The sequence below is a fragment of the Galeopterus variegatus genome, unplaced genomic scaffold (genome assembly GCF_000696425.1).
Source record: "Galeopterus variegatus unplaced genomic scaffold, G_variegatus-3.0.2 Scaffold2948, whole genome shotgun sequence".
In the NCBI taxonomy this organism is placed as follows: domain Eukaryota; kingdom Metazoa; phylum Chordata; class Mammalia; order Dermoptera; family Cynocephalidae; genus Galeopterus; species Galeopterus variegatus.
The window spans coordinates 150091-176988 of NW_007729059.1; the positions used below are offsets into that span (position 1 = coordinate 150091).

The 26898-nt window shown below is 37.2% G+C and overlaps 1 protein-coding gene across 1 annotated transcript in view; it reads left to right on the forward strand.

The window, feature by feature from the left end:
- The window catches only part of LOC103599404 (mineralocorticoid receptor-like), a 126260-nt gene that overhangs the window by 28998 nt on the left and 70364 nt on the right, over positions 1–26898 (forward strand). The gene's annotated exons all lie outside the window — the stretch shown is intronic.

Sequence of the window (26898 nt, forward strand, 5' to 3'; positions counted from 1 at the left end):
AGGTGTCAGGATTGGCTAATGCACGAGAATAATAATGTCAAGATCCAGATCATTTTCATCTCTGTGTTCTCCCCTCTGTGAAGGCTGGCTTCCAGTACTGGAACTACATGCTTCTCATTTATGGACAAGAGGAGAAAAAGAATTCTCTCATTAAAAAACAAGAGAGCTTTGTTTTCCCTGAAGTCCTCAGTAAACCTTTGGACTTAGAGTTATATGGTCACTTGTGAGCAGATGTTAACAAGGGGATTGGTGTTACCCTGGAGAACTAGCATTTCCCTGGAGGTGAGATTGGAGTGAAATGTGTGATGGATGAGCTACAGTAATATTCACTGTAATGTATCTTTAATTTCAAGCAGCTTATGAAAAAAATAAACTTTCTTCTTACTATTTAAATTGGACTTTCATTTTGCTATCTTTTTGCTTTGTTGTAGCAGGTCTTATAGCACAGGGAGACCTGGATGTCATAGTGTCTGTGGCCTGTCATGACATGTATCAATGAGCTGAGATTGTCAATACTTTAACTGTATCTCATCCCTTCCTGCCAGGAAAGCCACATTCCAGATGTCATTTGTTTCTTTAGAATCAGTATCTGGTACCCTTTCCAGTCTCAGAATTGCCTATGTACGTAGGACTATAATCTCATGTGCTTTGGTCTACTTTCAGCAAAAAGCTACAAGATGGCTTCTTAGCCTATACCTGTCTCTTTGCTCAGTAGTCTTCGTGGAGCCTGGTCAAAATGTTTCTCTTAGTCCCCAGCTCTTTCACCATAATCTTTAATCTCTTCTGTGCCTCAAAACTCTTTTATTGACTTCATACAGAAGCTCGAACTATGCCCTGGCCTTTCTTTCCTGTCAACAGTCTGGCTGCAGTGGAAAGATACTTTCTGTTTCTCTGAATACTGTCAAAATATAGGCTTGAATATAAGATTTCCTAAACTGTAGTCTTTTGCTTTGCATATGTAAGTCATTTGGTATTCAAATTTCAGTAGTTCTTCTAACTTTGCCTTCTGCTTTACTATCTTTCCAAAATTTGGATGCAAGAAACAAGAAGGCATCATCATTACTTAAAATTCTGCTCATCAAAAGATACCATTAGTTTGGCCAGTTGTTCAGCTGGTTAGAACGCAGTGTTATAACACCAAGGTCAAGGATTTGGATCCCTGTACTGGCCAGCTGCCAAAATAAATAAATAAATTAAATAATAAAAAAACTTAAAAGATACCATTATAAAATGCAAAAGAAGGTCATAGACTGAAGAAAATGTTTATAATATACATCTCACAAAAGACCTATTTTCGTAATATATAATGGAGATATATTTAGCCCTAAAAAAAAAAAAATAGGGTACCCAATTAAAAACTGGCAAAAGATCATTTCAGCTTTGTTTTTTATTGCTAAATACTGGGAACAATCCTAGTGTTCATACATAGAGTGGTGAAATGAATCACAGTACATCTACACAATGGAGTACTGTGCAGCTTTATAAAAGAATAAAAAAGATCTCTCTGAATTGATAGGTAGGATATATTGTTCAGTGGAAAAAGCAAAGAACAAAAGTGTATCCATATAGTGCTACTAGTCATGTGAGAAAGAAGAAAATGTAAGACGTAATATACATATATCTGCATATTTGTGCCAAAGAAGTACAGGAAAGATAAAACAGAAACTAATTAGATTGATTACAAGTAAGGAAAGAACCCTGTACTGTTGGATTGGAGTAGGAAATTGCAGTATGAACTCATGATTTTTAAGAGATATACATAGATATACATATATATATACACACACACACACACACACACATATATATATATATATATATATGTTTATATATACATGTCCTTGTTCTTTCTGCTGAGAAAGCCCAGAAGCAGTGACACCCAGTAGCAGTAAGCACACCTAGTGCCCAGATAAAGAGTCAGCATCTTTGGAGCAGTGGCTGAATTCAGGGATGGGACAGAGAAAATACAAGGTGATACTGGAACATCTTGTGGCACCAAAAAGTGAGGAGGTCCTCAAAAAAATGATAGGGGCACATCAAAAGAATGTAAGAGCTAATTTGAAGGAGTTCCCAGTGGCAAATCTAGAACGTGAACAAAAAAATAAATGAACGATAAATGGATTATAATCCATAGCACAAATTAACTGTCAGATTCCATTCACAACAAATATATAAATGTTGGAAAAGGGACAGCTCTTTATAGTACAATTTCATTAATAAATGTAGAAGGAATGAGGGAAATAGAAAACCACTACTTGGTCAACACTGCAGTAATAATTGTTACAAGCAAGAATGATTAATTGATGCTAAATTAGTGGGTGAAAATATAAGAAGCCGGATATTTGCCTAGTCTTGAAATATCTCCCCAAAAGATACTTATTAGTAACAAAGGGAAAACAATAACACTATAGTAGGGAAACCTGGCAGACACCACTTCAAACAAGTGAAGGTTAAGATTCCCAGTAATGAGAAATATCTACGTGATGTACCACCTGGTTTGGTGCACTGAGAAGGGTACAACCTCACTTTTGTGAAATTCTTGCCAAAAATGCTTAACCTGAATTTAAACAAGTGGCAGTATCAGGCAATTTAAACTCAAACATTCTAAAAAATAATTGGCCAGTACATTTCAAAAGTGTCAAGGTCATGAACAACAAAAACTGAGGGGCTATCCTGGGTTGAAGACTAAAGAGATATGACAATAAAATGCAGCATGGGATTCTCAAGTTGGATCCTAAACCAGCGAAAGGACACAAGTGAGACACCTGTTGAAATATGAGAGAGGTCTGTGGATTAGCTAATAGCAATATATCATAACTCAGTGATGATTATGCTATGGTTATGTAGCATACAAGAATTCTTTGCACATTTTTTCAACTTTTTTGTGAGACTGATATTATTTCAAAATTAGAGTTAAAAATATTAGCAAAAGACTTGAACATGTTTAACCAAAGATGCCAGCTAAGGGCCGGCCCGGTGGCACACTGGAGAGTACGCTGCTTGGGAGCACGGCGGCGCTCCCGCCGAGGGTTCGGATCCCATGTGGAGAACGGTTCCCGCTCACTGGCTGAGCGCGGAGCAGGCGCAACACCGAGGGTTGCGATCCCGTTGCCGGTCCCCAGTACGGGCACGACACCGAGGGTTGCGATCCCATTACCGGTCAGTAAAAAAGACAAAAAGGAAAAAAAAAAAAAAAAGATGCCGGCTAATAAGCACACGAAAAATGCTCAGTATCATTAGTAGTCAGAGAAATATAAATCACAAATTAAAACCTCAAGGAGACACTCTTTTACACCTACAAAAATTAACGATAAAGAAAGACAACACCAAATATCCGCAAGCATGTGGATCAGCCAGAATTCTCATACTTTGCTGATAGGAGTATAAAATGGTATAACTGCTTTTTCAAATGGTTTTTCAGTTTCCTATAAAGTTAGTATACAAGTATATGTATCCTAGAACTATCTAGTGTATACCTACCCTATAAACCGGGAATTCTACTCTTAGGTATTTATCCAAGAAGATGAAAACACTTAGTGACACAAGTATGTGCACGTGAATGTTCATAGCATCTTTATTCAGAATATGGGTAAACTATGTATATTCACATAATGGAATACTACTCAGCAGTGAAAAGAATGAACTACCAATGTATGCAACAGCATGGATGAGTCTTAAAAGCTTTATGTTGACTGAAAGAAGCCAGACACAAGAGAGTGCTTACTGTATGGTTCCATTTACATGAAGTTCAAGAAAAGACAAAAACCAAACTATGGTGGTTGAAATTATAATAGAGGCTGTCCAGTGGTGGCTGGGGATTGGCTGGAATGGGGCACAGGGAGATGGAACTTTCTCGGGTGATGGAAATATTCTGTATCTTGATTTGATGTATGTATATATTTATCCAAATTTACTGAATTATACAGTAAATTTTATCTCAAACAAAAGGCCCATAATGGAGCAGAATGCCTGGTATTAAATAAGCTCTTAATAAGATTTTGCAGTGTTAATATTCATGTATATAAAGCTTTCAGTAAAGATTATGTGATAGAACCTTTCAGGAAATTTTATTACGTATTATTTTCTGATTAGACATATCTGAGCAAAGCATAAACGCTTATATTTTATTTTAATTTTATTAATATATTTTATGTTATGGATTGCAGACATCTAAAAATATCTACTCCTACTTAAAATAAACTTCTGTATAAAGCTAGGACATTTAATAGTAAGGTATAAAGTTGTTGCTGCTGCCAAATGTTTGAGTTCAGATCAAGTAAGAGTATAAAAACATTAGGATTATAATCTTCTGGATGAGTCTGCTCTTAAGTACCTTGCGTTCATTTAATTTTCTTAGGAGGGTGGATTTTGTTACAAAAATGTTTTTCATGTGTTTTTTGGTGACTTTTTTCGGAACTGAGTAAATCCATTACTAGTAGAGAAAAGATGTTGAAATTTTCTTTTCAAAAGAGTTCTAATTATTTCAAAATTAGTCAAGTTTTAACATAGTATTTGATGTAGCTCATTAGGAGGTGATGGGAGTGACTATTTTCTAAATGAATATATGTGTCATTTTCAGCAGAGAAAAAAATTAAACTCTTACAAAATTCATAACATCGTTATGTATAAACTTTTGAAAACAAAGTACTGGAGATTAGGGAATTTGTATTTTTATATCTATCTTTTGAGGCATGATTTTATGTAGTTTTATAATGAATTATATTTGCAAACATTAACTCATATTTCCTTATCTGTACGTGATAAATTTTTCTATAAACTCAGTACAGCATTTTATAGACTATTGCTTTATTTGTCGTTCGGCAGAAAGCCCCTGTCAAATTGTCAAACCTCAACGTGTTTCTTGTAGTCCACCCAAAACCAGATTTGGTGACAGCACTCTCTAGAATCGGGGGTAAGCTGGGGTCGGGCGCTGGAGAGGCTGGATTCCAGTTAAGCAAGAAGGCCCGTAGGAGAAAGAGAAAAGTAATGGAAGGTTCATCCACAATATCTTCATGGCTTCTGGTCACCCAATGAGGATGTAAGGCTCTAGTTTCATATGTGACATTCTTACTGAAGTCATAATTCCTTAATACCTAATTCCTGGTAGTAAGTTCCTCTTTTTTCATCAGTTTTGCCTTGCTTCAGCAGAAAGAGGAAATACTTGAAATGAGAGGCTGAAGTCTCAACTGTAAGAGTTTTTTCGAATGTAAATTTCCTGAAATAGGGAAAATAAGCTAACATTTGTTAATTTCCTGCATTTAGTCAGGCCTTATCACATGTAATATCTCTTTTACTCTTCATAACAGTCCTGTGAGTTAGACATTGTTGTTGTTATTACCATTTTTTATATGAGGACATTCAAGTCGTTACATCCAGAAGCTTCACAGTTTTCACAGAAATGGCAGAGCTGGGATTCTAACCCATGTCGTTCCACTCCAAATCCCAGACATTTTCCCACATGCCAGACGTGACAGTTAGACTCTGTTGAAATCCATAAAAAGTGAAAAAATTTTAAATGATCTTCAGCTATGGAATATATAAATATTGGATTCACTGCAGAGTTGAAAGAGAGCTTCATTTTTCACTGTCTTCACAATGTAATGCTACCTCATTGTTTCTAAGTAGAAACGTTTCACACATTTATGTGACATTTATTCAGTGCTCGCTTTGAGCTTTACTGTGTTTTAGAGCTGAGGAGGTGAAATAGAAAAAATCATTGTGCTTTGAATGTCAGGTCATAAAATAGTGCAATGTTCTATTTTAACTAATATATAAGCATATAGATATTCTTTCACAAGGTCTTTAAACTAAAATTCCATTTTTCCCTTAGTTATAAAATTCTTGACTATCCAGCTTATTTAATTAACTGCAAGGAAGCCTACTTGTTTCCAAGATTAAGAATTTCCATGTTGTCTATATTAGTTTACTCTTTTCCCTGTTTTTGTTTGTTGTTTTTTTTTTGGTGCATTCTTTCTCTGATTTATATGCTTCTCACCTACCTTGAGGTTCTTAATTCTCTGGTCTTTTCCCTTTTTCATTTAATCCTTTTAGTACATTCAGTCAGCCTGTGTTTGTGAATATTTCCCCAATCAACATCTTCCTCCTCATTTCAATTCTCAGTTACGTTCTATTTGTTCATTTTTATAGAATCTTTCCATATGTAACGATGCCTGTATTTTACAGATGCCCAAAACATAACGAGATGAAAATTTAACTTCCAAGCCTTCCTGAAAACTTGGCAGTTCTTTCCAACTTCTGTATTTCTGTTAATGATAACACTGTGATTATTTTAGGCACTAAGATTTATAACCTTAAAATCACTTGTGATTCATCCCTTGCCTTTGTTCTTTATGTAAACTGTCTCCAAGTCTTACTTTTCATTCAGAATATCTCTGCTCTGTCTCCACCTTGTTTTCAGTTTCTATTCAGGTATTTTTCTCTGTCACTTGGCAGAATATTTCCTATCCCTAAACTAACCATACTACTCCTCAGCTGGTATTTTGCCAATGTTTATTTCTTTGTGCCTTTTTTTTTAATGAGAGCTTATCATAGCTCAACAACAGTTTGACTTTGTCTGCTTTTAAATCGGCCTCCACCTTAATCAACTACCAAATATTTATTGACAGCCTGCCAGGCCCTGTGGGGAATACACAGATTTGTATAATACACAGTCCCTTTGCTCAGCCAGTTTATGTTCTAGTTGGAGAATTAAAACATAGGTGTGAAAACATGGTAGTTCTTAATGAGGGTCAAAGGAGTGGTTCCTTCCGGGTCTTAATCTGAGTCTTGGAGAATAGTAAGATTTCTGTAAGCAGAGAAGTAGAGGCGCATTTGAGAATGAGGAGAAAGAAAGAGCAGAGATTTGAAAGTGACATAAGGAATTTTGGAGCTTGACACCATAGCTATATATTGCTGAAGGGGAGTATCAACGTATGGCAGAGTAGATGGCAAGGTCGAAAAGTGGGGATGCAACCAGAATACTTTTTATTTCTCTTGCTATTCAGTTTCTATCCCCCTTTTAAGATTCTTTCTTTTCTAAAGTGTTTCTAAAGAACTCTAGTTTATGTTAGTCCCTTTTATCAAATTGCCCATATTATTTTGGCACACGTTTTTACGCCTGATAATCTTTGTCTTCCTCCCTCCCTCCCTCCCTACCTCCCTCTCACCCACACACATTTATGTATACAGGTTTTATCACATCCAATCTATTCCATGAGCTCCCAAGAGCATAAAATGTTATCTGAAACATCTTTGTAATCCTGCAACATCTAAGAAGCTGGGAGGCACATAGTACATGATTAATTAACACTTGTTGAATTGAATTGCAGTAAAATAAATAGCAAGCTTCTTTCTTCTCTTCTCCTTTCTAGTAAACATTTCTAATGGCAAGCTATAAAATTATCTGACTTAAATAAGGAATCTCAATCAAACAGAATGTATGCCCTGCATTTTAAATTGTGTTGCTTTTATTATGTTTAATTTCCTAAATTCTACCATTTGTAATGAAAAAACAAAGTGTACTGAAATTTTCAAGTCACACAGTCATTAGTAAATCAGTATACACATTACTTAGGTACATTGCTTCTCCTTCTCCATCTTTTGAAAATTTTAGGAATTATTGCCACTTTTACCAGGGAGCAGAGTTACTATTGAAGAAAGTATGAATTTGTCCATGTTCTTTTTAGTAGTATTACATAACCAAGGTGAATTTCTTTCAGGCAAACATTGTAGGCTAACGTGGGATTTGAGCTCATTTATTAAATCAGCAAGGTTTTGAGTGCTTAGCACACAGCCCCCTCCTAAGAATCTATTGGGAATTTTAATTGTGCATGCTCTTCTCATTCCCCATAATTGTAAACAATACAAAATTTGTCTTTTTATATGGTGTTTTATGTCTATTCATAAGACATATTCTAATTCTGATGAGGTTTCATTTAATTTTAAGGTTTTCCATAGATTAAACAAACAAAAATCCTATTTGGTATCAGTGACTTTTCATTTGTATCAGTAACTGTATCTAGCTTATTGATTGCTTACTATGTGCCAGATATGGTTCTAGCTCTTTGTCTATTATATTCACTCATTTAACACACACACACACACACACAGATCTATAAGTTAGGTTACTATAATTATTCCATATTAAACACTAGCACTTTTTTATCTTTGATTTAAATCTTTTAATTATTTTAGGTTTTATTCATTTCTAATCTTGATAAATAGAAAAAAAGATAAAGAAACTTTCATCAATGTATTTTGAAGTTTATCTAATTTACTCTATTTCCTCTTTCACTTTGTATCATCAACTTTCTTTTTCCTTTGAAATATCTCATGACATATTATGACCATCAGTTAAACAAATAGTATTTTTCTGTCTGAGAACAAAGTACAATGATTGAGAAAGAATTATTAGCAGTAGTGCTACTGCTCTGGAAATCTTGTTTGCGATATAGCAGATGTATTCAGAAGTAAATTATTGGTTGGTTCACATAATAATAAAGACTCACAGCATGGAGGATTTTTAGGGCAGAGAAACTATTCTATATGATACTGTAATGGTGAATACATGATATTATATACTAGGCAAAACCTGTAGAACTGTACAATACAAAGAGGGAACCCTAATGTAAAATTAGGTTAACAACAATATGTCAATATTGATTCATAATTGTAAAAAAATGTACCACACTAATGTAATATGTCAATAATAGGATAAACTGTCTATGTGGGTGGGGGAGAGTATGGAAATTATCTGTACTTTCTGTTCTATTTCACTGCAGAACTATAACTGCTTTAAAAATAAAGAAAAAGTAAAAAAAAAAAAGTAAATTATTGGTAGATTCACAAAGTAATAAAGGTGTACATTGTACCTTTCAAACCGCTCAGCCACTGTCTTCTGACAGCAGTGTCCCAGCATGGAGGAAATATCTTCCCAGAGGCAGTCTCTTTTAGACCCATATAATGCATAGAGTTTAACAGATTTTCAATAATTATCTCATCAGAAATTTGGTCTCACCTCCAGATATTCTTTGTACATATTTTTTCACTTGCTAGCCTTCTTCAGTTTACCCCCCAGCATGGGATGGCAAAGGCCTCAAAGCTTTCCAAAATGCTTGTTGAATCTGAAGTGACGAAGCAGATGTTAAAAAACTAGGATGAATCAGAGTGTGATGCGTGTGTCCTTTTATATCCACTCAGCGCACTGTCCCCATGCACCCCCATCCTCTCCTCCCTGGTGCAGATGAGGAGCAGCTTCCCCTGCCCTCGTGCCAGCCCAGCAGAGTACCCAACCTCTCCTTGCAGACTGGGCCACTCTCTTGTCTGTTGCACCTCTCGCTGGATTTCCTAAGGAAGTTTCCCTTTCATTATAGGTAATATTTGCTTGACTCTGGCATATGGAAATGCTTTCTGATGGCCTCTATAATCTCAAGTCGGTCAATATTTCTTTAAGTTTATGGTTTTCCTACCCCAGTGGTTCTCAGATCTTTTGGTTAGAGGATTCCTTTACACTCTTAAAAATTATTGAAGACCCCAAAGAGCTTTTGTTTATGTGAATTATAGCTATTGATATTTTTCATGTTATAAATTAAAAGACATTTAAAAATATTTAATTCCTTTAAAAATAATGATAAAAACTCATTGCATGTTAACAAGTTACATATTTTTATGAAAAATATATTTTCTGAAAACACTAAGAAAAGTGGCATTGTTTTATATCTTTGAAAATCTCTTTAGTATCTGGTTAAATAGAAGACAGCTGGATTCTCATGTTGTTTTGGTCAAGGTGTATGAAGAAAATTGGCTTCACATAGATATATAGCTGGAAATGGGAAGAATATTTTAAGAGCCTTTTCAGATAATTGTGAATACTTCTTGTAGCCTCTGGGAAACTCCATTATATACTCATAAAAGAATGAGAATGAAAAGGTCAATTAATGCCTTAGTGTAATTATGAAAATACTTTTGACTTCTTAGACCCCCTAAAACACTTCTTGAGACTTCTCACAATTTGAGAATCCTCATTCTAGCTCATCAAATGAAAGTTTAATATCAATTTTAGAGTTCCAGGCCAGGTTAAAAACACTAATTAGGGACTTGTATTTAAAATATATGAAGAACCCCTAGAACTCAATAATAAGATGAAAAACAACCCTTTTAAAAAATGGATTTGAACAGACATACACCAAAAAAGATACATTAATGGTCAGTAATCATATGAAAAGATGTTCAACATCATTAGTCATTAAGAAATTACACATTAAAACCATAATGGGATCTAACTTTATACCCACTAAGATGGCTATAATAATAATTCTTAAAAATCATGCAGTACTAAGTGTTGGCAAGGATTTGGAAGAACACCCATAATGGTAGTATTTCAGAAACTTCATGGACTATCTTATAATCCTATTTTTCTACAAGCTTTTTGAAATATACTGTACATTGCTGGTGGAAATATACAGTGATGTAGCCAGCTGGAAGACAGTTTGGTAATTTCTTTAAAAATTAAACATAAATGTACCTTCAGATGTTCTTAATCAGAAAATTCAGCATTCTTAATCAGAAAATCTGGAATTCAAAATGCTCCAGAATCCAAAACTTTTTTTGAGCTCCAACATGATGCTCAAAGCAACATTTCAGATTTCAGATTTTTGGGTTATGGATGCACAACTATTAAGTAGTCTGAAAATATTCCAAAATCTGAAAAAAAAAAAAGAAAAAGAAAATGCTAAACACTTCCAGTCCCAAGCATTTTGGATAAGGGATACTGGACCTGTGTATGCCCACACACAGATTTATATGCAAATGTTCTTATAAGAATTATTCAATACAAGAAAAACATGGAAACAATTCAATGTCAATCAATTGTTAAATGTAAAAAACAGTATGGTATATCCATATAAGAGAATACTATTCAGCAATAAAAAGGAACCAACTGCTGGTACATGTTACAACATGAAACTTTAAAAGCATTATGCTAAGTGAAAAACACCAAAAGCAAAATACTACATATGGTATGATTCCATTTATATTAAATGTTCATAAAGACCAATCTAAAGAGACAAAAAGCAGATTAGTAGTTGACTGAGGGGTGGGAACAGTTACTGTCTGAAAATGGGCACAGGGGACCTTTTCAGGATAATAGAAATATTCAAAAACTATATTGTGATGGTTATATGACTCTGTAAATTGACTAAGAATCATTGAATTGTACACTTAAAATTGATGGGGAAAAACATAACTTTTGTGTTGTTAAAAGAAAAAAAAAGTGTACTTGAAAAATATGATGGAGGAAATACACCAAAATGTTAACCAAAACAGAGCAATAAAATCACTAGGCAAGTATCAAATTCTTGTTACCAGTGAGAGAAAATGTGGCTGTGTCCTGTAGCCTTTTAGATCCCTCAAAATGGTAGCATTTCTTATGATTCTGCAAAATGTCATGCATCATCTGTGTGATGGATTCTTTAACTGTAACACGCTGGTTTTTAACTTAAATTGGATTCTCTTTGGACCACACTCTCAAAGTATTTTGTTTTTGCAACTCTCCTTTTTCCTGGTTGTCAGTCATGCTGATGTGTTCTCGTCACTAAAATTCTTATTTTTTCTCATTAAGACAACAGATATTAGTTGTAGTTATGATGTTTACCCTTGTTTTTACACTTAAGCTTGTAGCAGATTCACAGCCTTAACTCTCCAGACACTGGGCTCCTAGTATCGTAAGAAGTTAAGATCAAATGCTGGTAACTTTTTTCTCTTGTACCACTCTTCTGAAGTTACAGGGTACCCCTTAGAAAATTAAAACAAGACAACAAAACTTTATCTGCTTGAGTAAACCTCTCAGCAATTAAACACATGTAAGTATAATAGGTTTGCCCTGGTTTAAGAGTTTTTCATTGTCTGTATGTTCAGAGATACCATTGTTAAAAGTTCTTGCTTAGTGGCTACAGATGTTCATGACAAGGGCCAATCCATTATACATAGGTTTTGTCTGCCTTTTAGATATATGGTTCTTCTCTGTGTCTGCTTTGTTTATAGCTCTGGGCTACTTGATTTGCAGAAAGCACTCAAGCCAAGTCAGAGGGTGGAAAACTTTAACTGTGCTGTGTCACAGGGCTCTGGATCCATATTTGGTGTCAGAAACTTGTAGTGGACAAGAGGAGGGAAAGATCGCCTGGTGTCAAGGGAGACAGCAGCAAGCATACTAGCGTGGGTCATCGAAAAGGAAAGATGGAAGGAGGCAGAAATTTCATTGGTAGAGTAAAATCACAGTAGCAGAGTGGATCTGTCCTGGGAAGACTTAAATAGGGACAGTCATATCATTTAAGTGAGTTCCAAATAATCTGTTGCAGTTACTCAGAGAAGTTCAGAAACACATGACTGGCCCTGTCCCTGGGTTGAAAATCTCTGAGGCATAAAGTACAGTGGAGATCTGTGAAGCATGAGAGATTTTTCCTGTGCATATCCTAGGAGCTTTCTGTATTAGTGTTCTGAGGTAGATGCACATTCTCTGGGCAGATTGCCTCCCTGTGTGGTTTCCAATGGGTTAGATGTAGCAAGGAAGATCATAAGGGCTTCTTATGGCTAGTTTTCTCTGAACCAGAGACTTAAATGCTCTCCAGAGCTATATGGGGCAATTCTAACCACTGAGATCCTATTGTAGTCATGCAAATAAATGCTTTGCCGTAAATCAGGTCAGTTTATCTATGTTGATTATGTTTTGATGTATTGTTTAAAGTTCTTGCATGATTTGTATTGCCCTTTCTAGTTGTTTGGCACTTTTTGCTCTTGATTTAGTTTAGACATCCAGTTCTAGTTCATCCCTGGCTCATCCCCAGCTCTGCGGCAGTGGTTTTCAGCAAATATGGCTTTGGTAATAACACTATGGCCACCATCTGGGACTTAGCTTCTTGTGGGCCTGATATGTAATTTGATGCCTTTAAAGAACTTGCCTCTGGTTGTGAACATGAGCTAGATAATGGGTCCAAATACAGGGTGATCTGTGTTCAAGATCAATAAGTTTTTTAGCAGTAGGACCATATCTGACAGTAGTTGGTTCCACAGAGCAAAGTTCTGGGCATGCAGTATGTCCCAGTTATTCACCAGAAATTTCTGGGAAAACTTTTTGTTTGTTGATTGGTTTTTTGTTACTTGTAATTTAGAGATGCTTGAGTACCATGTTCAGCGATTCTAATTTATTGAGTTGCGGGATTCTGGGTATTTTGAAAAGTCACCAGTAAGGTTCTGATACCCAGCCATGGTTGAGAACCACTATGTGCATTTATGGCCCACAGAATGTAGCAAGGTGGCCCATGGAATGTAGCAGGGGCCCAGAGCCAGTCTACTGGGTTCAAATCCTGGCTCCTTCATTTACTCTCTGTATACACCTAGACTAGTTACTTGTCTGTTCCAAGCCTCAGTGTTCTTATATGTAAAATGAAGATAATAAAAATATTTCATAGGGTGGTTGTCAGAGTTAAATAAAATGCTTAGGACAGTCTTGATGTATGGTAATTGACCAAGAAATGCTGTTTTCTCTTCTTTGGCTGTTGTTCTAGTTCAGGGTCAGATTTGGCCCACTGACTATTTTTATATGGTCTGGGAACTAAATGGATGCGCAAAAAAAGAAAGAAAATATTTTGTGATAGACTGAAAATACATGAAATTCACATTTTAGTGTCTATATATAAAGTTTTATTGGAGCAGGGCCATGCTCATTCATTTATATATTATCTATGGTTGCTTCCACATTACAGTGGTATAATTGAGTAGTTGTAAGAGAAACTGTGTGTCCCAGAGAGCCTAAAATATTAGTAATTTGACTCCTTTACAGAAAGTTTCTTAACTCCTGCTCTAGATCCTTGCAGGGCTCAGAACCTATCAGGTTAATGGTGCCCTCTCTCAAATGGACCCAAGAATGAGGAAGCCTTTTTGCCTTGATATTGTCATGTTTTTGATGCCCGGTGTTACTTCCTAGGATATGTCAAAGAAAGCACAAATTCAACAGCTGTTTTAATCCCAGTATTACAAAGGTGTACCTTTGGTAATGCGTGGCATTGCTGTGATGCAGGTTAATAAATTACCTCCACCTTCTCCAGAATGTTTATCCACAGCGCTTGCTTGCTCATAAAGAAGACCTGTAGCAGCTTCTGTAAGCTTGCCCTGCACACCCACCACCAGCATACAGCAGTTCATGGATAAACACCTCAAGGGCACTTAATAACATTTGCAGTTTAGTGAACTGGAATGGTTTTCCAGAGAACTAAGAGTCGATTTGAATGTTTTCCCCGATACTCTATGAAACACCAGAGGCATATAGCAGTGAATCCCAAGGACATAAGGGTAATGCCATTCAGGGACATGCTTGTGTTCTAGATGCCTCCCTTTCCCTTCTCATACCCCGAACAGAGTTTATGTTATCTCTCCTAGTGCCAGTTTCAAGGATTTGTTTTTTTCAGTTCTTAGGCATAAAAATAAGAATCCAAATACAGAAGGAAATAAAAGGCCAGATTCCTATGCCGTAGTGCTTCAGTGGAGAATGTACTCCTCTCCCTGAGTCCCCATCTGGGGGTTGATGGCTGCTCTCAGCCCCAGCCTCCACACCTGAGTGCTCTTGGCTGTTCAGACCTCTTAACGTGATTTTTCTAGACTGAACTCCAGCCGCTGATTTTTGTTTGTTGTATTTTGTTTGGCCAGCACAACTTTTTTAAAAGGTTTAAATTAGTTGCCAATATATAAAATTTAGGAGATTTTGTATAAAATCTAGATGTCCAGCCCCTCTAGAAGCAGTGGAAGACCTGGCAATACAGAGCCTGCATTCCAGAATGCCAGCATTGGCAAGCCCTGAGTAGCAACTGCGAGCAGCTGCTTTTTCCTTGAACCAGGGCGTGCAGTTTCCCTCTGCTTCACTCATTTCATTATCTCATGGCCCCAGCCTCCTTGCAATTTGCTGGGCCCCACATTTTCTAAATGGGCTCAGGTAGCTCCTCAGGAGTAGAGTCTTCTCTTTCCCTGGTTCCTTAGTTGTGGGTAGTTTTCAGTTATCCATCTGAAAAGCTAAATGGTCACAGAGCAAAATGCATTCGTTGTGACCTAGACTATGATTTGGGAAATCTGTTCGTTTTATTTTGTTTTTAGGTTGAGAAAACAAACTAAATTGTGAAAAGTGAGCACATGGTTGTTCTATTACTCTAGTTTTCTGTATTTTTTTTAACTTCTCAAAAGAAAAAAAGCAAAATAAAAACTGCCTACACAGTATGGTTGACTGACAACCAGAAGTTCTTGCTTATTAGTTCAGGGCTCAACTTTATAATCAATATTAAAAGCTAAGCTCTTTGGGTACCTATTCTGCTAATTACTATCCTTGGCACCCCAGATGTGTTTTTTTCTGTCCTTCACAATAATCTAGCAAGGTACATTATATTTTTACAGTTACACAGATGAGGAAACTGACCCATAAGAAGTGCAGTAACTTGTTCCAAGTCACACAGCTAGTGAGTAGATGAGTTTGGTTTCCAACCCAGGTCTCCTGATTTAAAGTCTAGCATCTCTCCATTACCTCTGTGACCTTGGGTAAGCCCTAGGTTGAAATGCACTGTTTCCCTCCATCTTCAAAATCATGCAATTTTCTAAAATTCAATTCAAACACACACACAAAAAAACCCAAAAAAACTATTTCCTTGCATAAAAACAGTCAGTTCAGTAATGCAAGGTAGTACATAGTACTGAAACTTCAAGGAGAACCATTTGCACCGTTTTCCCCTATCTTTTTAGAATTCAAGAACAAGGGGCTATGTAAGTTGAAAAGTATTTCACAGACTGCCACCACGACTGTGGTTTCATAGCAAATTCATTATAAGGCTTTACTGGATGAAACAATCAGATTACAAAAATCTCATTTGCAAAAGGTCTAAGAACCTTGTCCTCCCTATTGAAGAAAACTTTATTTTAAATTTAATTAGAATTCAATTTAAATAATTTCAAGTGTTTTTAGGCAGAATGGCTGTCTGAAATGTAATGTCTTCTTAACCTATTGGATTGTATTGACTTAAAGGTTGAGTACATGTGAAAGACCATATCTTTGGAATAATAATGCCCAGCTTTAATTTCATGTGGGATAAACATATTCAGTTCAGAGTACTATAAATATTAAAGTAGAAAGCTGATTCTTGAGTACATCGCTGTGTAACTGCAAATACGCATGAGAATTCTGTCATTATTGGGGGTCAGTTTCTCACCTTTTATTTGACAATTCTTAGACTCCAGTCCCATAGTCCATGATTTCTGTTTTTCCTTAGGTTTGGCAATATGATTGTTCTTACTAAGATTTATTGATATTTTTATTTTACTGATTTTAAAATGAATTCCATGGCCTCATTGAATTTTACTGTATACCTGTTTAACCAGTTTTTCTGAGTCCTATGTGGAGGTCACTGTATGTGCTGTAGGACCGTGTTGAGGCACCTGTGATGCCACCTGGGGAGGTGTGGTCTTGTGTAAGAGAAAGCTTCCTCGTCCTTCCTCTCCCCTCTCAGTTTGGAGAAACTGCATTTCTCCTTTAAGGTGCAGATGAAAAATGACCTCTTCATAAAACCTCTCTGATCACTATTTACTATCTCCCCCTCTTTCCCTCATTAATTTCTTCCTCCTCTGCAATCTCTTAACACTTTTTACACCTTAAAGTGCACTTAGTACATATTATCATAGGTAGCCGTATGTAGTTCTGTGAACTCCTTGCAAGCAGATATTTTTTCTGACATACCTTTGTATGCTTAATGAGCATGGTGTCTGTCACACAGTAGGTGGTCCTAAAGTGGCAGAGGCTGAAACCATGCAAGTAGAAAATATGCAGGCACTTCAAAAAGTTCATGGAAGGATTTGTATTATCTTTTAATTCCATTTTTCCACAAACTTTTTAAAGTACTCTTGTACTTTCATTCTTATCATAAAAGTGTCATAAGATTAAACTTCGATTATGTGAGAATCTACTTTATTCCTCATATTGCAGATCACTAAAAATAGTCAAAACACACTTTTCATTTAAATTTTCTTTTCATTTGAATTAACTTCTCATTCACTCTATTCTTTTGGCCCCTGATGCCTATTGACCTTATTATATAGTGATCCGATGGCTAACAACTCCTCTAGGGCAAGGTTTTAAACTCTGCTACTACTACTACTGCTGCCAGACTGGGCATTGAGAGTTTGGGGAGTAAACTCCAGGGTCACAGCACAGGGTTGGTGCCTCAGCTGAGAAGAGACAAGACAGTCCTGTCCCAGGCACTAGCCTGTTGCTAAACAAGAGCACTGTGCGGCTGCAGCTAGCTCAGCCCTCACTTTCGAGAGTAAGGGAATAAGTTCCTGAGCCACATACTAGGGACTGTGGGGCACTATGTGTTCATAAGACATAATTCCAACCTTGAAGATGTTCTGATATAGACAAGAAGAAATGACATACAAACAACCCAACCTTCACATAGGACAGAAAGCAATTAACTGCCAGTAAGAACTTGCCAGGGCAATAAGAACAACATGAAATGGGAATAATTTTAGTAGCTTATGGTATTCTTGCAAAGCTTAACTAAGATAACGCACTGCTAGGGGTCACAGCTCATAATAGTGCTCAGTCACTGTTAGCTGGAACCCTAAGGTTTCAATGAAGTGTGCAGATATTTCAGAGAGAGTAGATGCTTCTGTCCAAGGTCAGGAAAGTTTTCAGGGAAAGTTGAGGTTTAGTCAGGGCCTTAGACTTGTGTAGAGAGGATATGAAAGTTTCTGACCTTAGTCTCCAGAAGGGAAGGAAGAAAGGCGATGATAATGGCCAAAGCCTCCACTATGCAATCATTTATACAAATTCCAATTGATGGTTGATTATTATTATGAATAGTAAAACTAAGTCCACCAGAAAATGATTGGATACGTCCAGCTATATGTGCATTGCTGGTATCTGATGAGTGCCATCTACCTTGTTTTGACAGATGGAATGCAGAGCTGGGATAAACTAGGCTATTTTTGGTCCACAAGCTGTATTTTTTTTTTAATCTCCTTCCTGCTTCATACAGGCACATCATTTCACATAACTTGATCTAAGATGCTCTTTCTCTAATATTCTTCCAGCAAAGCCATGGCTTATCAAGTATAATAAACTCTAATTTTTTCTTGGACTGAAAATGTTGAATTAAAATATTACTTCTAGACTTTTTCTTAATCCATTTTATCAATTTTATAATTGCAACATAAAAATAAATACATAAAGAAGTAGCCACCTTATAAACTTTGAGAACTATAGTGAACAGAGAAAAAGAGGGAAGTGAGCCTTACATTACTGTGTTTTATTATCTTACCTTCGGATTCCTAATGAAAAATTCTAAATCTTTCTGAAGATTCTAGTGAAATCACTGTTTAGCTTTCAACATTGTTGGAGCTATTTAAAATATGTATATATATGAATAGATATCTATAAACATATGGACACAACCTTATGTCTCTCTGTTTTTATTTATCTCCTGGAGTACTTGCCTTAGAAATTTTTTCAAAAAAGTAATTTCCCTTATCTTTGACAGCCTTTCTCATCAAAGGCCATAGTGACTGCTTTTGAATTCTTCTAATTAATTCGCAATTCTAAGACTGTATGTGGGATAAGGACAGTGATTATAGCTCCCTCTCCTGTCTTTAGCAATTTGCTCTTCGTTGGGCTTCACCAGGTACGGGGTGTATTTACACCAGCCATAGGGCAAGGCTGCATCACTGGATTTACTGCCTATTTATTCTAATGATCATTTTATATCTTTTCATCAACTGTTCCTCTCTTTTCAGGACCATAGAAGCAAAGGGACAGAGGGACAGGGACAGTAGATGATCTAATCACATCTCTACATTTTACAGAGAAAAGAGACTTAGGCTATAACTTGATTAAGATGACCCAGCAAGACAGTGATTTATACAGATTGCAGAGGAATTTATATATGAAAATGTTTAACATATTAAAGTAGTACTTTATTGGTCCTTGTGGATAAGAAAAACTTAAGAAACACATTATGATTGCTTTGCACTTGTATGTCAGGATTTCTTCCTTCTTATGGCATGGTACTGTACTTACAATAAATCTCCAGACAAGCAGAATAGGGGGCATAGCATTCTCCTGCCACAGTTTAGGTAAAAGGTTGGCATGAACCCTCAGAGGTGATGTAGCAGATGGATAGGGCATAAGAGTAAGAAGACAGGTACACAGTTGGCATGCTGGAATTTTACCATGGTTCGTGGAGCTTAAAGCACATTGTAAAGTACAGGGGTAAGGGATGGGGACTAGCAAGGGCAAACCAGGAATATGAGATAGGTTCCTAGGAAAGAAACTCGGGATGGGGACAAAGGCCCAACCCTACCTCAAACCAGTTTTTTTCCTCCCTTTAGGATATGCATAAGGCACACTGATAAGTGGGAATGCGATTACCTTGTTATAATTCACTGGGCTTGGGTCCAGATCCCATTGGAGAAGATATTAGAAACTAAGAGTTAGTGAAGTGTCATACCAAAGTAGGCCTCTTTCTGCCCACCTTCATTCTCCATTAGCAAAAAGGGCCCATCCTCTAGAATCTGACCCATCCAGACCCTCTTCCAAGGAGAGGAGGGCACAGAACAGAATGGACCTTGCTGATGCATACCCTGGAGCCCAAAAGGGAGACTCGGGTATGGGAAACTCCTGTACAGCAAGAGAACATTGCTTGATCGATAGACAGAGCAGGCTACGGGGTGGGGAAGTGCTGCAGTGTGGCTGTAAGCAACTCATCAGGCCAGCATCATGGATGAGGGGGTGGGAGAGAAAAGGCTGGAACATTCTAGGAATTTCTAGCCTTAGGCAGGGTCATCCCAGGACCTAAGGCTGGATGGGACCTGGAGATGGGAGATCTGGGAGAGCAGAGAAGGACACAGGCAGGTAAGAGCTGAGAAACAACCATACCAGGCCTAATATTTAGCTTCTCGTGATAAAATGAAAATCAGCAGGCAGTTTCCAGTTATGTAGGCCACTGAAATGAATGAGTCTTTTTCTTTTACAAATGACTGCAGTGATAGTTAGGCAATCAGTTGCAAATCTGTGTACTTTCTTTTATCTTTTGAATGTTTTCACTTTATTTAAATTTATTTTTTCTTAATTGTCACATGATAATTGTATATATTTATGGGGTACAATGTGATATTTGGGTACATGTGTACAGTGTGTAATGATCATAGGGTAGTTAGGATATTATTTGTCACCTCAAATATTTGTCATTTTTTTGTATTGGGAACATTCAAAATTCTCTCTCCTACCTATTTGAAATTATACAATAAACTGTTGACTGTAGTCTCCCTATAGTGCAATAGAATATACTCGAACTTATTCTTCCTATCTAGCTGCAATTTTATATCCATTGACCACCCTCTCTCTATTCTACCCTTCCCCCACCCTTACAAGTCTCTGGTAACCATTAGTTCTACTCTCTACTTCTATGAGATCAACTTTTTTAGCTTCCACATATGAGAAAATGTGGCATACATGCACAGTGAAATAGTACTCAGCCTTAAAAAAAGAATGAAATCCTGCCATGTGTGGCAATACGGATGAGCTTGCAGAAAATTACGTTAAGTGAATTAAGCCAGGCACAAAAAGAGAAATACCACATGTAACTATATACTTTTTAATAGTCGAATAAAGCAATTTTTGCATGTTCTTTATGATAAGCTCTTGCTTTTTGAGAGAGAAAACAGTATAATTGCACATAAACTAAATTATTTTTTCTGTATTGTATTATTTTTTCTCCTGTGTAAGAAAAACGGTGACAGGAATTTAGAGAAAGGAAATATTTCTTTGGAAATAAAGGTAATAATGGGGCAAGCTGGAAAGGATATGAGATATGAATCAGATCTTCTCATGAAGGTGGGACAATAACTGGCGTATGGGCACAGGTGTCACATGGATGACATATAAGAAGGCAGAGTGCAGAAACCCTGGAGGTCTGGACAAGAGATCATGAGAGTCTTTGGGTGCAGAAGGAGTCTCAGCAGGTGGGCACTCAAGAAGGTAGGTGTCAGAGCTCCAGTGCTGGGGCTGGGCTTTGGAGGGAGTCAGGGCATTAAGAATTTGGTTTTACAAGAATTAGAGTACTACGCAGGGAATAGGACACAGGGGAATGAGGCACAAGCCCACTTAACAGAAAGTGAACCTGAGAAAGAAACATAGTACAAAAGTAACAATGAAGAGATCCCAGGTTTGGAATGGAGGGACTAGATCTTTCTGCCAAAGTTGGGATTGCCTGACAGGACTGAATGCAGCCCTAAGGGAGAAGTACCATGACTGTGCCCATTGCGTAGATGGAGATATTAAAGCTTGGTGAGGCAGACTAAACCCCAGCTCTCGCAGTCAGCAAAGGTGGGCTCCAAGTCATTCGTTCCAGGAACCGTGCTCTGCCATTGCTATAGAGTACTTTCCGATCTCGAGGGCTTTGACCATGGGAAGGGTGGAAGATTTGTTGAGCAGTTGTGGTAAGCATTTTAAATATACTGTTGCATTTAATCTTTATAAGTACCCTGTGAGATAAGTTTGTTACTCTAGCTTTATGGATAAGAAAATATAAGGTTAAATGCCTTGCTCATCATTATGTAGCTAAGTGACAGAGTCTGGATGTAACCCACTGTGTCCATTCTCAAAGCCCATTACCACATTATGAACTGCATTAGGAATCTCTCTTGTACTGAGTTTCAATTGTAAATAAGAACTAAGCTATTTTCTAGATGGGAAATACTTTCATTTAGACAATTTAGTAAGATGATCAAATGTACAAAGGTTAAAATATATATGTACAAAGTCTTCTTAGAAAGAAAGAACTAGGTGTTTTCATGCATGTGAAGATTTCAGTATTGCTTCTGAGTGACTTGCCAGGTGTCTTGGCAAGGTGACCTGGGTGAGCACAGGCTTTTGCCAGACCTGCATTTGAATCCTGCCATCACCACTGGCCATGCAAAGCACTATGGACAGCCCCTTGTTTCCTTGTTCAGAACATAAAGAGTATACGTTGGGGAAAGTACAGCCTCTTCAATAAACAGTGCTGGGAAAACTTGACATCCATATGTAGAAGAATGAAACTAGACCCTTACCTCTCACAACATAGCAAAATCAATTCAAAATAGATTAAACACTTCAGGAAGTAGGACTAGGCAGAGGCTTCATGAGTATGACCCCAAAAGCACAGGCAACAAAAGGCAAAGTAAATGGGATTATATCAAACTAAAAGGCCTCTGCACAGCAAAGTAACAATTAACAGAGCAAAAAGACAGCCTAGAGTGGGAGAAAATATTTGCAAACTATGTCTCTGACAAGGGGTTAATATCCAGAATACACAAGGAACTCAAACAACAGTAGAGAAGACAAGTAACCCCATTAAAAAAGGGCAAAGGAACTAAATAGGCATTTCTCAAAGGAAGATGTACAAATGGCCAATAGACACATGAAAAAATGCTCAGTATCACGAAGCATCAGGGAAATGCAGATCAAAGCCACATTGAGATATAATCTTGCCCCAGGTAGACTGGCCATTATCAAAAAGACAGAGAATAACAAATGCTGACGAGGATGCAGAGAAAGGGGAACCCTTCTACACTGTTGGTGGGTATGGAAAACAGTATGGAATTTCCTCAGACAACTACAAATAGAACTGCCATATGATCCAGCAATTCCACTGCTGGGCATATTCCCAAACGAATGGAAATCATCATGTTGAAGGGATACCTGTACTCCCGTGTTTGTTGCAGCTCTAGCCAAGTGTTGAAACCAACCTAAATGTCCATCGTCAGATGAGTGGATAAGGAAAATGTGTTATATTTACACAATGGAATACTACTCTGACATAAAAAAGAATGGAAGTATTGCCATTTGCAGCAACATGGATAAACTTAAAGAAAATTATGTTAAGTGCAAAGAAAGAAAGAAAGAACATAATAAAATGTTGAACTTTCAAAGGGAGGGAACAGACTTATAGTTACTAGAGGTGAGAAAGGGGGAGCAGGTAGGAGGATAGGGAGTAATTGAGTAAGGGACACAAAAAGTAATTACGATTTGTAATGATGAATATGCTAATAATATTGGTTTGATCATCACATACTATATACAAATACTGACAGTCAACTCTGTACCCCATAAATATGTATAAATAAAAATAGGTTTTAAAAAATTATGTTAAATGAAATAAAGCAGACACAGAGGGAAAAATACCACATGTACTTCCTTATAAGTGGGAGTGAAAAATAAATAAATAAAGATACAACAATCACAATAATACATTGAACTTTCAAAAGGAGAGAACAGCATGCGGTTACCAGAGGTGGGAAAAGGGGAGGTAGGGGTGGCAAGGGAGGAATTGGTAAAGGACCACAAAAATCAATTATATTGTATAATGTTGAATATAATTATCCGGATTTGAGCATCACATATTGCACACAGGTATTGATAGCCAACTCTGTATCCCACAGATATGTATGATCAACTCTGTTCCAATTATTAAACAACAACAAAAAAGGATGTGAGACTAATATCACTTGTCAAAAAGGTTGTCGTAAACATTTAATATAAGAATGTAACTTTCCTGGCCTAGTAGCCTAGAGCATAGTTGATACTTAACCAACGTGAGTCCCTTTCACTCATGTCTCAGGCTGTCTGTCACATTGCCATCTCTGCTCCACACCTTATATCCTTCTCCTTTTCAGCAGACAGCTTGTCTTATTTCACAGAACAAAGGCTAGTAGGCTCATTTTCTCACTGTTCGTCTCCCTTCTACTCTCTGTCATCAGATCCTGATCTTCAGCCCCAATAGGTAGAATAACCTTATACAAAGTTCTAGCTTATGCAGATGTAGCTCTTGTACCACTTTTTCCTCATAAGCATAAGAATTTTGGTTCAAACATGCTGAAATTGTGAGTCATTTCTATTGGGAATAATTGGATAAAAGGAGACTGGCAAGTTTGGAACATTAAAGCTTTGCTTTGGCAAGCTAGGTAGGTAACTCAGAGGCTGCCATGTTAGTCTCCAGCACACGTTACCTGCTTTGAGGCAGCGATGGGACCGAGGAACCAGAAGTCAACAACTTTGAGTGATAAAAATTAGAAAAGTGTGAAATATTTACATGAAGAACCAAAAAGAAGTGATTTAAGGATGGCTTCAGCTTTTCTCATTTGAATAATGCATGGGTGTCAAAGCAATTAGGATATGGCAAAGACAGGTTTGGGGCTAGAGAGGAACAGAAATGAGAATGACTAATTGCAACAGTATCTCCTAACCACTGTCTTCAGAGTCATCTGGATTCTTAGCTTACCTAGTCCCTTTGCCATTACCGTAGGGCATCTTCCACTGAGCTGCCAGAGCGAACTTCCTAAAACACAAGTTAGACCTGGACTGGCTTCCCCGTAGCCTGAAGCCAGTCATGCTTCCCCGTGTCCTGACTGTGCAGCAGTCTTGCTGGTTACTCCTTCCACCCCTAGACCCCGGGAGGCTTCAGCCACACCAAGTTCACCTGTCCCAAAATATATGATGCCCTCTGACAACGTTCAGTTTTTTAGTGTGTTGTTTCTTTGGTTAGAAAACTCCTCCCACTTTCCATCCTATAAACTCCTCAAGATGCAAATCTAGTACTATTTCTTCTGTGAAGACTTTTCTGGTTTCTGAGATGAAAATAGTTGCTTCCTCTTCTGTGTTCTTGTAGCCCTCTTCATGTGCCACTCTTACCACAGGGTTTAATTTGCATGGGAGCCTCTCTCCACACTGGATCGTGAGTCACTCCAGGACAGAGATCTCGTCCTATTCATCTCACTGCCAGTGCTGATCACAGTAACAGTAACTGCCATGGAATAGCCACCCAATAATTATAAGTTGAATTAATTAACAAAAGAGCAAGCAGACCTACTGAATTAATAATGCCTAACTAAACAAACAGAACATATTTACTTGTAGTTAAAAATTTGTATCCTAGAAAAACCTCTGGAAGGATACAGAGAAACTGATAACAGTCGTTGCCTTGGGGGAAGGGAACTGGGTGGCTGGAGAATGAGGAGGGAGAGACAGCCTTTTCACTACATGCCCGATAGTGCCTCCTGAATTTTGTACCATGAGCATGCATTATGTCTTTAAACACCCAAAACTAATCTAAGTTAATTGTGTAGCAAAACAATCATATGTCAAATGGTTTTATAATTTCTAGCAAAAATTTAGATTGTTGGTAGAAGTTTATGATACAGTTGTCCTTTGTTACCAATATCAGCTCTCATCTGGGTTACATTTAGCTCTAGACCTGTATTGATGTTCAGAAATCGGGCTATGCCAAGTTGTCAAGTAAGGGCCCAGTGAACTGTGTGAAACCTTCAAATCTTAAATAGTTTGAGGCCAAAGTGGCTGAACAAGAGTCCCTTCTCACCACCCTGGCCTGATTTCAACTTTTGAGATCTTGGGGGATTAGCTAATTGGGCAAAAATGAACGAAATCTGAACACTGAGAATCCAGCACACAGGATTTTTTTCAATTCTTGTAGGGCTGTGCACGTTTCTGCTTCAAAACCTGGGGTATGTGTGGATCAGGCAAGAAGTAGTGGATTAGGCAGTAATGCAAGTTTGGCATCCTATGTATGATGTAATTAAAATTGTAGGTACCCTGAATTCACATGGTTCCCATCCATAAGTGCTAGAGTGATTCTTGTTATAGTCCACAAGTTATCTATCCTTCATAAAGAAGCCTAAGCCTGCCTTGCACTGCAAAGATTCTGTTTCTGCACCATTTTGCCCTCTAGGTATAAGTATTTTAAGGATACTTCTAATATGTAGAGCCCAAAGAGTAAGTGCTGTAATGAAAGCACTTCAAGTATGAATCCCAGCTAAGCTAGCCACATGATTTCACCTCTCTTAGTGTATCTTAATTGATAAAATGGGATAATATGATCGATCTCATTGGATTCCCTGAATAGGATTTTTTAAATAAGGATTGAATGATGTGATTGGAAAAGCACCTGTCACATAATAGGAATTCAACAAACGCCAGTTCCCTGCCCACTGCCCTGAATAACTTTATTAGTTTATCTAGATAACAGATGTTTTGCACAGTGAAGTACAACTATGTTAAATTCCTAGTATTGAATGCATGTAAGATGTAAGTCACTCCTCCTGAAAATATGTTCCTTGTCGATAATTTACTTTTTTTTTTAATTGCACAACATAAATGTTTCTCAAGGTTAAAATCTTGCAACACTGGATTTTGTCATATAATGTTTTCTTTGATTATCTTCTACTAAAATATGCTTTAAAATTTTCATGATAACCGGAATTTTTTCTTTAAATGAAAAAAACTAACACCTTTCACACAAAGAAGAATGTTTATCTGGGAATTTTGTGCTTACCCACATGGGAAGAACTATTGAAATGCTGCGGGTAAAAAAAATAAGTCCAACTTGACTTCTAAATTAAAATGTTAGAATCCTAGAAACGTAACTTCAAAAGATTTATGTTTCAAGGTGGGAAAGGCAGCCTATACTTACTTCTCAAGTTAGTTCTTTTCCCCTCCTGGCATTTTAAAGCATATTAATCCAGGCTCACTCATAAACCTCAGCAGCAGGGGATCATTGTTCATTGGCTTATTATGGGCAGATCGGACTGGTTTAAACTGAGCAGAGGAAGTTAATTATCAAATGTTTTAGTTGGCTCTAACAATGAATAACCAGTTCTTGTTGGACACCGTCTTACTCACCATGCAACATTATAAGATGGGGGACAGGGGGATGGGAAATCGCCCATCAGAATCTGCAATGTGGGAATTTGCTGGGACTGCCATAATCTGTTTCCCAGGTTGTTTGAACCAGTTCAAGAGCAGTTAAACAAGGTTATGTAAGT